The sequence below is a fragment of the Canis aureus genome, chromosome 8, assembly GCF_053574225.1.
Source record: "Canis aureus isolate CA01 chromosome 8, VMU_Caureus_v.1.0, whole genome shotgun sequence".
NCBI lineage: Eukaryota > Metazoa > Chordata > Mammalia > Carnivora > Canidae > Canis > Canis aureus.
This window is the reverse complement of record NC_135618.1, coordinates 12,231,835-12,246,241: the sequence shown is the minus strand read 5'-3', so window position 1 is coordinate 12,246,241 and position 14,407 is coordinate 12,231,835. Positions and strand designations below refer to the sequence as shown.

At 37.0% G+C, this 14,407-nt stretch overlaps 1 long non-coding RNA gene across 13 annotated transcripts in view; it reads right to left on the bottom strand.

Annotated features, from left to right (window-relative positions):
* Positions 1 to 14,407, bottom strand: part of LOC144318330 (uncharacterized) — a 299,311-nt gene that overhangs the window by 88,880 nt on the left and 196,024 nt on the right. For 9 of the 13 annotated variants that reach the window (XR_013384189.1, XR_013384192.1, XR_013384190.1 and 6 more), the window contains 3 exons: positions 6,922 to 7,097; positions 5,174 to 5,327; positions 1,161 to 1,241 (listed from right to left, as the gene is read on the bottom strand). This is a non-coding gene — a long non-coding RNA (uncharacterized LOC144318330). Of the gene's footprint in view, positions 1 to 531; positions 778 to 1,160; positions 1,242 to 5,173; positions 5,328 to 6,921; positions 7,098 to 14,407 lie in introns of all 13 variants that reach the window. The other 4 variants (XR_013384187.1, XR_013384184.1, XR_013384183.1 and 1 more) reach the window with 3 other exon arrangements.

Sequence of the window (14,407 nt, the reverse complement as noted above, 5' to 3'; positions counted from 1 at the left end):
TCTGATGACTACATTAGTGACATGAAATTAAAACCAAAAATACTTTAGTTCTAGAAGTACTAAGGAGACTGGTTTCAATATGGAAAAAATCAAACCTTCTTCACTAATAATTAAAGAATCCTGTGTGGAATCTGAGACCTAAAGGCAAAATCATTTTATTTGAATTTCTAGTATAATAACGTTTTCAGTATAATAATGTTTGAAATAGTGACTAACCAAACTCAGATGTGAGAAAAGATGGCTTCAGAAATACCAGACAAAAGAAAATGAAAGGTTTTCAGCATTCTCAAGGGGAGACACCAACATTTAATAGCTTCACTTTGGGGTGTACAGTAACATAAAGCTTCTATATGTATATATTTTCTTTACATCCATCATAATATATACTCAGAAGGTTTTTTTCTCTGTGGCACTGATTAGGATTATTGTTTCTGATTTTGCATTTTCATCTCTCTTTTCAAACATAGCATAAGATCATTGCTTTTGCTCATTTCTTATGTTTTACCATACGTAATTAGTATAGGTACTCACAGGACTGTGGGACAGCTGGAGTTACTATGAAGTTGGCGACATAAATTTTGCAGCCAGTCTGACACTGATTTAAAATGCATTTCAGACTGATGAAAGCTGGTGGATTCACAGTCCCCGAGACTGAAGTTCTCTGGTTCTCCACTGAACAAAGAACGCCCGGGGAACTGCAGTGCCCCATAAACTTGCTTTAGCTGTGAGGTGACATTCACCATAAAGAGGCATGTTGGGTAGGTACAGCTGAAAGAACTGGATTATCAGAAAGCCACTCATCACTGAGGTCTGAAAAGAGTAGTTGGATTGCTTCTGTTGTCAGATGAGTCAAATTAGAGCATCTGCATTGTCATTCATTCAACAATAATCTTAGGATTGTTTATTGTTTTTACCCTCAAAAATGCCTAGATTTTTCAAATATGTAAGACTGCTGGAAACTTAAATTTGTTCAGGAAACTTAACTTTATTCAGGACTTTTTACTAACTTGCTGTGCAAAATGAGGCAAGTTACCATGTCTCTGCATGATTTTGTTAATGTTATCTATTAAATAGGGGTTAAACCAGGTGGTGTAGAAGACATCTTCCAACTCTAAAATCCAGACATAGGGTCACAATTTGTCATGAAAGGAAAATCTTACCTAGAATCCCATGGAGATATCATGACAAAGTAGCACATTGTGTTCTGGCTGATTTTTTGGATTGTAAAACATAGTAGACATCTAGAATTAGGAACAAAGACAATCTCATGTGCTTGTCACAATAATTTGCAGAGGTATATCTCAAAAGGGTTTGATTATTTTTGTTCCCATTTTATATGGTGAATGGGCACTTTAGATATTTTCTGTCTTACTTCTCTACAATTTCAATTTGAAAAAAAAAAAAAGGAGAAAAAGAAGACAACTCGCCCTGTCTCTTGGCAAATAGATAAATGTTTTAAGACTGAGGTCTAAGGAACCAATTCAGAAAAAAATAGCTGTTGGAATTTGCTCTAACAAATCTGGTTCTTTATCATTCAGAAATATTCTCATGCTATGGGTCATGCTATTTGCCTCCAAACAGATTTTTCCAGTTACATAGAACTCGTACTGAAACAAAACTGGAGGAAAAAATATAGCTCAGTAGAGTTGTCTCATTACACAACAGATTTAAACCAGATCTAATGGAATGGTAGGGGAATGATAAGCAGGGCAAGAAAAAGCACAGCTAGGGACACAAAAAGCGTGTGCTCTTTTGGATTCTGACCGCAATCAGGGCTTAGGGTTTTGGAGCATTTGGATTCTTTATGTGAGCCATTTTATCTTGATTTTATTCTTTCTCCCACTCTTAATCCCTTCTGCCCTAATTCACCTAATTCTCTCTCTCTCTCTCACACACACACACACGCACACACACACATACACACACACAAACACACACAAACTCCAACATGCAAACATTTAATTCAATCTACCTGTTTATTCCCTATATCCTTATGTTGTACTCAGGTTGCAGGGAACTTCTATCTCCTTGTGTCACTCAAAAGACAATACTAGCTTCTTGTAAGTGTTGTAAAAACTATAGAAGAAAAATTTTACCAGACAGCCATCTATAATCCCCTTAATTTAACCCATCACTTAAAAAAATTCTCTTCTTTAGACACTAAACACATTGAGTAAATAATGCATCTACCTACAAGAGATGTCAGGCTTAACTGCCTGTGTTCCAATAAAAGTCTATTAGATGAAAAAGAAAAGGAAGAGGGAAATAATGGGCAATGAGAAGTGATTATCAAATAGAGAAGGAAGCCATCTTCAGTGCCAAGTCCTTAACGTGTAAAGGAACGTATGCTATGGGTAGCATTATATTCATGCCCGACTCTCTGAGCCAAGAAGGACCAGGAACCAAGTAGCACAGACCTGTTGTCTATTGAACAGGAAGTGTAAAAAGTAGTTTCTCTGTTTCCTTCGGTGTGTGTAGCAGCGTGCTGTGCATGTAACAGGTTACTGCATATCTTCAAATGAAGAAGATACTCTAGGGGTGCCTGAATGGTACAGGTGACCGACTCTTGGTTTCAGCTCAGGTCATGATCTCAGAGTCATGGGATGGAGCCCTGCCTGGGGCTCCGCACCGAGTTCAAAGTCTGCTTAAGATTCTCTCCCTCAGCCCCTTCCCTCCATATTCTATCTCTCAAATAAATAAATAAATGTTAAAAATAGAAGAAGATACCCTAAATTATGACTCTTTCATGTCTAGATGGGCAGCTGCATGGCTAAGAAGCAGCACTGAATAGTGGAAAGAATTATGGACACTCTGTTGTGTCCAAGAAATCCTCCAACTGGTCCTGTCTCAGCTTCTTCAACTGTGAAATGATAATAACAATGCCTTCCTTACCTGCTTCACAGGTTTGCCATGAGGATCAAGTGAAATAAATAATAGCATGTTTGTTTATTGAGCACTTAGATAACAAACATGCAAAAGATTTCACAAGCATTATCCCAATTAGTCATTAAAATAAACCTATGAAATGAGCAATATTGATCCAATTTTGCAGTTGAGAATAGTTGGTCTCAAAAGAATGAAAATTCCAGAGATCTTAAAGGGAAAAGCAGAGAGATTTGATCCCATGGAGTTTAAGTGACATCTTACGAAGGTGATATGAATGAGACTTCATGTATTCATTGAATACCAACAAGGAGAGTGTTCTGTTCTTCTAGCTTCTTTGTTTTCAAAGGATAATGACATTTGGGGATCATAACTGCACTTCTGCTGATAAAAAAAAAAAAATTCCACAGCCAAGTGCTAAATTAATAGGACACCAAATCACCAAAGTTTAAGTAGGAAACTCAATGGAAATTTAGAGGAAGGAAATTTCTCCTTTCATTGGTGAAGCCCCTTTTATTTATTTTTGTTTTGTTTTGTTTTGTCTTCCACTTTCTTTTACCTTCCATTAAAAGGCTAAGGGGAGGTTCTTGCTACTTTTCTTTCTTCTTTGCCCTTGAATGCTGCTAATAATTACCTTCTGCCCGTAATACTGTCCTCTCATTTACCTAAGGATGGAACTTTTTTAAAATTAAAATCTCCAGTAGAAAAGGTGATATTAGGCCATGTAAGGTCCCATCTGCCTTTCAAAATCTGGTTAAGGGCATTTAATTTCTCTTATTCAGGAGAAGATGCAAATAACCCTTTTGACCAAACTGCTATCTAATTAGACCAAGAGCACTAAAAAGTCACTTGCTCTCTACTTGCTCAATGTAGCTCTGAAACAGACAAAGCTGTGTCTGTTCTGGATGTTTTTCCCCCTTAGGTAGATAATTGAAATGCTTCTAGTTTGGCGGCTTAAGCACTAACGTGTCATAGTGATGAGTGTCATAAGATAAATATAGGGATAGCTTCTTACAAATATTTTTTTTCAATCTGGTGTTGCATATGGATGCCTGGAATAAGTAATGTAAACTGGTCTCTTCTAATTTACATTTAAACAGGGGCTTAAGAAGGCTCAGGGAGCACCACTCTGCCTTGAAAAGCTACAGCCTAAAGAGTGACAGGGATTGTCATCTGTATTATAATCATGACCAAGTTCCAAAAAAAAATAAATAAATAAAAAGACCCTTGTTAGGAATGTATCCATCACTACAGGGGATATCCAAGACTGTGGTGCTTGGACAAAATACGAATCACAGACTAATGCCAAACACCCAAATTACCTTTTTAAAAGATGTAACATTAAAGTAGTGATAAGCTGGGTAATTACAGAGAATTTATGTATCTTTTAACATAATCAATGACATAAAACACTGAAATTTGAAATCTGAAGTCCATCTATTTTAAATTTGCTTCTGAATTTGTATGTATCATCAGAAGGGAAATGAGTGTAGAATGGTTAGATCGGTAAGTATAAACTAAACGTTGATTCAATTTTTGTCCATTGTGAACATTACAAAAGAAAGCAAGAATTTCTTCTCATATTAAATAGAATCTAGTTAACTGCAGGGCATTTGCTAAAACTAATATTAATATTATCTTAGTTAACTTTTCCTATATAACAAGTGCTGGGTAAATAAACCCTGTATGAAATCTGGAATGTAATTTATAATGAATTTGTGCTAATGATATTTAATGTGCCTAGTTAAAATGGAAGCTTTATTGAGAATAAATGTTGCTCATTTACTTCAAAGGGAGTTACCAAACATGTGTAATTTGATGGTAATTGAAGAAATAAAACAATGTTAGCTAATATAAGTATGATTTACAAATTTCCTTATGAAAATGCAGTACGTATGTTATATATTTTTCTTAATTGTTTACTAGACAAAAATTTAAGGCTCTTTGGGCACACCAAAAATTCACACCAACAACTATCTGAGAATACACATTTGTGGTAGGCAGAATAATGTCTCCACCCAAAATGTGTACCCCTTAATCCCCAGAACCTGTGAACATGTAATACTGTTACATAGCAAAAGGGACTTTATAGGTATAATTAAGGTTACAGACCTTAAAATTAACATAGGGAGATTATCAGAATCCAGGATTATCCAGGTGTACCCAATCATGAGCCTTCAAAAACAGAAAACTTCATCCAGATGAAGTCAAAGAAATGTAGAAGAATAAACAGAAGGGATGAAGCCACACAGGAAGTCAATGGGAAGCACAAAGGGCCCCACCTACCCACCTGTGCTGGTTTTGAAGCTGAAGGTCATCTGAGCAGCCTCCAGAAACTGCAGAGGGCTCTTAGACAAATGCCGGCAATGAAATGGTGACTGCTTGGAACTGAATTCTAAGAACCCAGATGAGCCTGGAAACAGCAGATTCTCCCCCAGAGCAGCCTGCATAGAAGGCAACCCTACTGTCACCATAGTTTTACCCCACTGACACCATGTTGGCCTTCTAACCTATAAAACTGTGAGATAGGAAATGTGTGTTGTTTTAGGTCAGTCAGTGTGATAATTTGTTAAGGCATCAGTAAGAAACTACTACATACTGCATTTATATACTACAATATAAATACTTATTAGTCAGTGAATGTTAAAAATGATCAATATTCACTTTCACAGTATAGATCTTCATGGTATCAATATGAACTAGAATTTTGAAATTCTAAAATTCTAGAGGATAAATTCTTTAAGAATTGACATCTGAACTCATGAAATAAAACAAATAGATAAGCAATTTTAAAAATCCGCAGCTTTAAAAAAAAATGAAAACAGATGTCTGCATATTCAACTATAACAAGGGAGCTCACAGTATGATTTTTTTCATTATCCTCAATATTGTGTGATCTTGCTCTCCTCTCTTTTGTTTCCTCCAAAGAACTTTATCATTTTAATAAAACTATAGTTTATTATTATAGCTCATCTTTATTCATCAATGATAAGTATTTTTGAGTAAATTCTAAGAAATTTTAAGAAATAATTTGTATCAGTTCATGCGAAAAAGCTCTAGTTTTAATTAACTGGAGGCTCACTCTGAACCAAAGATGTGACTTGGCTGCTATGACTGTAATGCAACCTTATAGAAAATAAAATGTGAAGACCAAATAATTGTAATAACCACTAATTATTAAAAACATAGTATCTAAAAACAAAATAAAATAAAAACAAAAAATGTAAAAGCAGTAGTATCTAATATATGTTATCCAGTAACTTTTAATACTCTACAGTTAGGTATTAATACCCCATTTTACAGTTGGGGACAGAGGTTCAGAGGCATGGATTAACTTGCTCAAGGTCAAACAGCCAGTTCATTGGTATTAGTATTAAAATCTTTCTTGGCATGTCCTTTTTCTTATAACATGGAAAGAACTTCTTGTTCTATTGTATTCTATAAGCATTAGCCCAGCACCTAGTAGGTAATTCTCAGAAACTATATATATATAATATATATATAAATATATAAATATATAGCTATAAATATATAAATATATATTTATAGCTATATATATATATATATAGCTAATGCCATTACAGCCATGATAGTTAAATAGCATGGCTTTTATCCATCTGATAATTTCTGTTAGGATGATAAAACTAAAATATTCTCTCTTTCTAACACACTTGCTATAAATTTGTTCTGCTTTGATCTTCACCTTTGCTTCTATCTGCTTTTTTTTAGCCTTAGTGAAAGCTAAGTTATTAGCAAAAATTTTTTTTATTTTAGAAATTTGCATTGATTATTGATTTTTGTTGGCATACTCTAATTCTTTTTTAAGATTTTAATTTATTGATGAGAAAGCGAGACAACTAGCAAGGAGAGCAGCAGGGGGAGAGGGGCAACAGACTCCCACTGAGCAAGGAACCCAATGTGGGCCTTGATCCCAGGACCCTGGGATCATGACCTGAGTGGAAGGCAGACACTTCATTGACTGAGCCACCCAGGCGCCCTGACATACTCTAACTCTTAAAGAAGAAAGTGTTCTTATACCAAATATCTTTGTTGTTTTATTCAAAATAAAATATGGCATCTACACGTCCAGAAGTTCAAGTTCCAGAAACTTCAATTATTTAATTTCAACTTGCTACATTATTCTGCTGCGCCCCCACAGCAAGCTCCACTCTATTCTTCAAGCTTCCACAGACCAAAAGGATATTCTTCTCTCCCTGAAGAAAACAAAGAGCATGGAGTGAACATCATTTTCCCTCTATCCATCAGCATACTTCCCCCACAGAAGAGAGATTTTTCTCTGCTTGATGAAAGCAAAGGGTCCAATATATTCCTTCCTCTGCTCTCACTTAACAATTTGTTCCTATCTTAGCAGTAAGATTTTTTATCTTATATTTTTTTGTTCGTATGTGCATTTCCTGTCCTTCTAACTCATCTCAGACCTTCCTGGCTAATCCTGATACCTTTTTCTCCTTTACATTCATTTCCAGTTTATGTCCAAGTCCTATCGATTCCACTTTTCACTCTAAAACATGTCCCCACAACTGCCACCACCTGCATCAAAGCTCCTATCACCTAGCTGTGTGGCATAGTAATTGCTTCCTATTACCTAATCATGTCTCTGTCAAGTAACTTCTCTTTTCTACAGACTTGGAGATCCTTCCAGAATGGAAATCAGATAATCTCTCATGCTCTTGGCTACCTCTCAGCCTCTACTTGAGTTACTTTCACCCTCTATGATATACCCTGTAAATATACACTGAACCTTAGTGTATGCTGAACACATCATGCCAAATGCTTTACATGTATCATTTCACTTAGTCCTCACAGACCACTCTGAGGTTGCTATGTAACTTACGCGATCCTCTTAAACATTTCATAAAGTTGATGCAGAACATGGTTAAATAATTTGCTCAAAGAGCCACAGCTAGTTACTGGTAGCTCTTTGTGCAAAACCAAGTAGTTTGGGTCCATAATTTAGCTTCCATTTAGTTTAAAAAATACTTCCTGTTCCTCTTCACTTTCTTTGTGCATCTTCATCCACCCCCACCCCCCAGCCCGCCCCAAGCCACCCTCCTCTCCTTCTTTGCCTGGATGGCCACTTCTGATTCATTGGATCAGCTTAGGCGTTACTGACTCACAGCAGATTTCCCTAACTCCCCAGTCCATCCTGTCATTGGACCATATTCCTTCCTTCCTTGTACTTAGTGTATTATCAGTCACTCACGGTTGTATTTATTCCTTCAGTGTCTATCTCCAGCACTCCACATTTTATCAGCTGATGCCCTTCAAGATACGGGAGACTTGACTGGTTCTCACCATTATGCCCTTAGTGCTTATCACGATCCAGCAAGCAGCCACTCAACAAACATGGAGTAAAAGACTGAAGCAACGCTCCTTCCCACTTTCAACCATATTCTCTCTAATTAACAACCTGATCTCACCACGTGGTATGGTACAAACTGCCAGGACTTTTTGAGCATCACATCTTTTAGCTTTGCCCTCAGAGACAGATTCAATAAAGGTCTTTCTCCTGCTTTAGTTTGAAAATGTCTACGTTGGGACCTAGTCTGGCATGACTTGAATCAGGTCCTATCTCTAGTCTGATTGACTTGGATCAAAGAAGATGTATCACAATGCACTTCTGACTAACTGGACCATTCTGAGAAAGGGGGATATTACACTCTTCTAAGAAGACACTCCCAAATCATGTCCACAACATCTACATATATACGACTAGGTCTCAGAAACTAGTCCAACTGAACTTAATTAAAACAGCGGCAATATAATAACCAATTACTATAAGCAAAGCATGCTGCTAGATGTTTTACCAATGTTATATACCTCATATTGATGATAATCCTGTGAGGGAGGGATCCTTATATGTATTATTATCCTTCACAAATGAGAAATTGACGTTTAGGGAGCTTAACTCATTTACTCAGAATCACATAGCTAAAAATGGCAGAGTGAACTCAAAATTATCTAAATCTAAAGTTTGTTTTGTGTTCTGACCTGCTGAAAATCCGGCCTTGCTAATAGCAAAGCTATTTGAGTATATACAGTGAGCCAAAATTTACTAGATGATTAGGAAAGGATCTACCCAGTAATTATATACCTAGTCTGTAGGACAAAAAAAAATGTATACAAAATATAGCAGGGGTTATCCCTGTCTAATAATAGTGAGGGAGTACATACAAACAAATAAGATTATGAGAACTTGTATTAACCATAGCTATGCACACACAATCATACACAAGCAGGGGCGCCTGGGTGGCTCAGGTGATGGAGCATGCAACTTTTGATCTCATGGTTCTAAGTTCAAGTCCCATGTTGGGTGCGGAGATTACTTAAAAATAAAATCTTAAAAAAAAAAAAAAAAAAAAACCACCAAAACATACACAAGCAAACACATAAAAAGTAAACAAAGAATTTTAGGCTGTTCCAACACAGTGCTTGTTGTGCATGGCCTGCCCTTGAGGTTGAATAGACCCTCTCTCAATATGGCATGAAAGAATAAATACATATATCAATCAGAAAACCATAATTAAATGCACAAATTTTAATTTTCATAGTTGAAAAATTTATTTAATCCCCAAAAGTATTGTATTCTAAATCTACTGAAGATAAATCTTTATAAAAGAAAATACAAATTGAATTTCATATGCTGACACTCTTTATTTTAGGGATTCAAGAATAAAAGATAAAAGAAACTAATTTTCTGTAAATCCTGATGCATTATCAAAATGGTACATTAAATTTTTTATATTAAATTATTTAACTATTTAGCACATTATAAAATTTAAAATGACATTTCTGTTTTAAATGATTACAAGGCGTTGAATCTGAATATAATTTAATAAAAGTATGCAAAACGCATTACCATATGAAGTCAATCTGATCAATTTCATAGTACTACATATTATGATGTAGAATACTATTAAAAATGTATTAACATAGTTCCCTTCAAAGCATTTTTTTCTCTCCTATTGGGCATATGACCGAATGCTTTAATTTATTCTCTAAACATTATCTTGACACTATTGATTTCTGTAAATGTTTTTAGGATTATTTAACTATAAAACATTTCAAGTTTTTAGTTTTATTAAGTATGTGATACACAATTAAACTATATGATTCTGTTAGATATCTTAGCATGTTCCCGTAATTAGACCACAGAAGTATTTATAAATTGTAATTTACTCTAATTCTGAGGTTTTTTTTTTTTTTAATTTTTTATTTATTTATGATAGTCACACAGAGAGAGAGAGAGGCAGAGACACAGGCAGAGGGAGGAGCAGGCTCCATGCACCGGGAGCCCGATGTGGGATTCGATCCCGGGTCTCCAGGATCGCGCCCTGGGCCAAAGGCAGGCGCTAAACCGCTGCGCCACCCAGGGATCCCTAATTCTGAGGTTTTTAACAAATGAGGTGAAAATAAATTTTAAAATCTGAGAAATGTAAAGGAAGTTTCCCCAGCCATGATTACTTCTCCTTTCCCACGAACTGGCCTCCTTTCAGTCTTTGCAGGACATCATGCTCCTGGTTCAGGCCTCTGCCCTTGCCATTCCTGTGTCAGCATGTTCCTCCCAGACACAGCAACATGACTTGCCCTGCACTTCTTTCTGGGCAATACTCAAAGATTACATATTAGAAAGACTTCACTCACCATCCTCTGTAAATAGTACCTCCACCTACCCGCAGATAAGATAGAGGATGCCTGGTTACACTTAAGATTTCAGATAAACCATAACTAATTTTTTAGCATAAATATGTCTCCCCAAAATTCATGGAATATATCTATAGTAAAAATTATACATTGTCTATCTGAGATCCAAATTAAACCAGGTGTCCTATAGTTTTTGGCTAAGTCTGGTAACTCTACCCCATACCTCAATCTCCTTATCCCACTTTATGGCACTTAGCATCATGTAATATATTACATGTTTGCCTTTTTATTATTGTCCATCTTTCCCACCAGATGTAAGCTCCATGTTGGCAGGGATGTTTGGGCGGCTTCCTCCTGTGTCTGGCACGTAGCAGGCATGCAACTAATGCTAATTTTAGAAATCAGTGAATAAGCAACCTAAATCTTACAAATTTACCTCCTAAACATTTGTATCCTAATAACTCCTGCTCTAATCAAGGTCCTGGACCATCATCAGTCTCCCTGCTTTCAGCCCTGCTGTTCTGAGGCCCATTCTCTGTAGAGAGACATATTGATTGTTCTAAAACACAAATCTAACTAAACAACTCCCATGCATAGACTGTTCAACAGAGTCCTATCAACTAGAGAAAAAAAATCCATGCACTTTAGCATGGTGCCGATGGTCTTCTTCATGCTATTCCCACCTCTCTCTCTATCTTATCCGCCACAGCCCTCCAATAGGTTCTTCCATAACCTACCTCTCTTCACACCTCCATGCCATCAATGCACTTAATTCTCCCCATAGTACTTTCTAACCTTTTTTTTTTTTCATCTAATTTTTTTATATCCTTAAGGACTCATTTTAAGTATCATTCTTCTCCAGGAATCCTTCCCTTACATGCTTAGGCTGGACGTGTGTGTGTGTGTGTGTGTGTGTGTGTGTTTCCATAGCTGTCTGTGCTTAATTATGTCACAGTATAATTTGTATTGTATTAAAGCCACTTATATGTTTCTTCAACCAGAATTTAAATACTCAAATAAAAGGACAGTGTGGCATTTATCTTTGATTCATGGCACCCACCATAATGCATTGCACAGTCTTCCACCGGTGTTTGTTAAACTAGATAAATTCAACTAGGTCATTCAAATTAAACAGATACTCAAGTATATCAGATGCAGAATTCTAAACTGAGGTTATTGAAAGATCTATAATGCCCAGGGGCTCTAATAAAAAGAGATATCAGTAGTTTTTCCAAAATAAAAGGAAACACTCTGTGAATAGGCTATATCCAGAGATGGCAAAAGGTCCAGATCAGTGAGGTAATAAAGTCCAGAATGTGGCCATAACCATGGGACTAAACAGAAAAGAGTAGAGTCTCAGAAGGAATTTAATCATGAGCGTATTGTCAAGTGGATTGGCAATGGCAGAAATGCTGAGATCCACAGCAGGAGATGGTATGGAGAGTAAAGGTATTAGACTGGTACTAAAACGATCGGTCTCAGTGCCAGTGACTCCATGAAAAGAGTAGATATTAGCATTTAGGATTGGAAGGTCCATTAATGTTGGGTTTCAAGTAAAGAGAAGCAGAGTGACAGGAGTTGGCTAGTGGTATACTATCTGTCAACTGGACACAAGGGACAGGTTCATCCTATCCATCCGGGCTCAAGAAAACGGCTATGAGCAAACTAGGCTTCTGTGGGATAAATTCAATAAGAGAGTAAGTGAATCGTCTCACAAGAATACATTTTGATTTTTTTAAAGTAAGTCTCATATTGATCAACACAGTACATTTTCTACCCAAATTTCACAGTATTTCTATAATCTCCCATAGAACAAAATCCCTTTTACCTTCTCCAAAGAGAAGGCTGGAGTAAGCCTACCTGCACCAGAGGTTCCTGCCTGGGGTCGGGAGATCTCAGATGCCCAGTCGGAAGATGTGGTACAGAAGGCCCTCCAAGCTCGGCAGGGAGCCCCAGCCTGGAAGTGACTATCCTAACAGCTGCCTTATCTCCCTGCATCCAGGCCAGAACCAGCATAGGACTGAACACATCCCTGGTTGTAATGTCCATCTCCATCTTCCCCCTCTCCCTTTCCACATCAAGGCAAATCAGACTTCTTCTCAGAGACCCACTTTATTCAGTTCTGTACATATGGGGACATCAGCCCAAGCCCAACCCATCTTAGCACGTATCACTCTGTGGAGAATAAAGCACCCTATGTACACACACAAAAAAAAATAATAAAAATAACCAGGATGGAGTCAGGACAGCAAAAAGAAGGAAAATGAATGAGGAGAAGAGAAAGAGAAACCCACAAAAAAGACATTGTAGAAGAAGGAGTTGTTAGCCCTCTTTAGTGCCTAGACAAGCTCTCATCTACAAGGTGGCTCATGGCCCCTATCTTCTCCTATTGGAGAAACCTGAGTGACAAAAAGAAAAGATTCTCTAATGACAGGTTGACAGTTTAGGCCTCTACTCAGTAATTCATAAACCTTTCTTCACAACTTGCAGGGAAGCTTTAGAAATTGCTTGGGATTTCTATGTCCCCAGCTCCCATTCCTATTGAATCTGAATTTCACACGCAGATTTTAGGACTTTGTATTTAGAAATCTCTCAGATTACCATGTCATTAGGTGTGGTCCTTGTTTGGGAATTACTACTCTAGTTTATGTCAGTGCTGGGCTACTGGAAGGTTCTGATGACATGTTCTCCCCAAATCCTAAACCCTCTTCACCTGATGGTCTCCCTAAGACTGATGTCATCTTTTACCAATGTCCTAGGAAACTGTAGTTGCCCGAAGAACTTTTTCAATTCACAGCTACACAAAAACTTGTTTGAAAAAGAAACAACGAGGGATGCCTGGGTCCCTGGCTCAGCTATTGAGCATCTGCCTTCAGCTCAGGGCGTGATCCTAGGATCTGGGATCGAGTCCTACATCGGGCTCCTTCCAGGAAGCCTGCTTTTCCCTCTGCCTGTGTCTCTGCCTCTCTCTCTCTCTCTCTCTGTCTCATAAATAAAAAAAAATAAAATCTTAAAAAAAAAAGAACAACGGAAGTATTCCACTATGACGCACAATTTTCTCTCTTTCTGGTTCTCTCGTTTCTTCTATTAGACTCAATCAGTTAACAAGAATCAATAAAATAAATTCACACAGTATTTCCCCAGTCAGGAACTTCGCTGTTTTTTGCTCTTGTTTTTATTTTTGTTTTAAAAAGGCTCCCTGTACCTCTTACTCCACTTCCCTACACAGCTTTTTCATCCTATTAGAGGCCCAAAAAGTGGGTAATCTATTTCCACAAAAAAAAAAACACCTGAATTAAAATAACTTTCCAGAAAAATATAATCTTCAAAAAGTCTATTAAATAAAGAATGTTCAATAGGAAAAGAAAAATATAGTGTCCCTGAGAAGTCGGAAAATGAGGTCCGTGGACTGCAAGATGGAATCTCCCACCAGATTGCTGTTCAACTTAATTATGGTTTAAGATGTGCACATGTGAAATTAATATTTGGGATCCTGGTGATTTAAAAAATGGCAATTGGCCACCATTTGAATTCAGTCTTGTAATCCATCTTTTCCCATGAAACAACTAAATACAATATGAATCAGTACTCAGATTTCTGGAGACAGAAAGCAGTGGACCCACTTTTCAAAAAGTAATAATGCATATGTAACTTGAATACAAAAGGGGAGATTACATTAATACCAAGGGGGAACTACAAAGGTTCCATCGTTTTAGTCCCAAACCAAGAAGAAATCCCCACTTACTTCCTTAGGTCTATTAGGAATGTCATTACACATAGACCAATGTCACATTTTTACAACATTCTCTGAGCCTGTGCTATATTCACGTATGTCACAGCTTTGGGTGGTGAGAAGTAC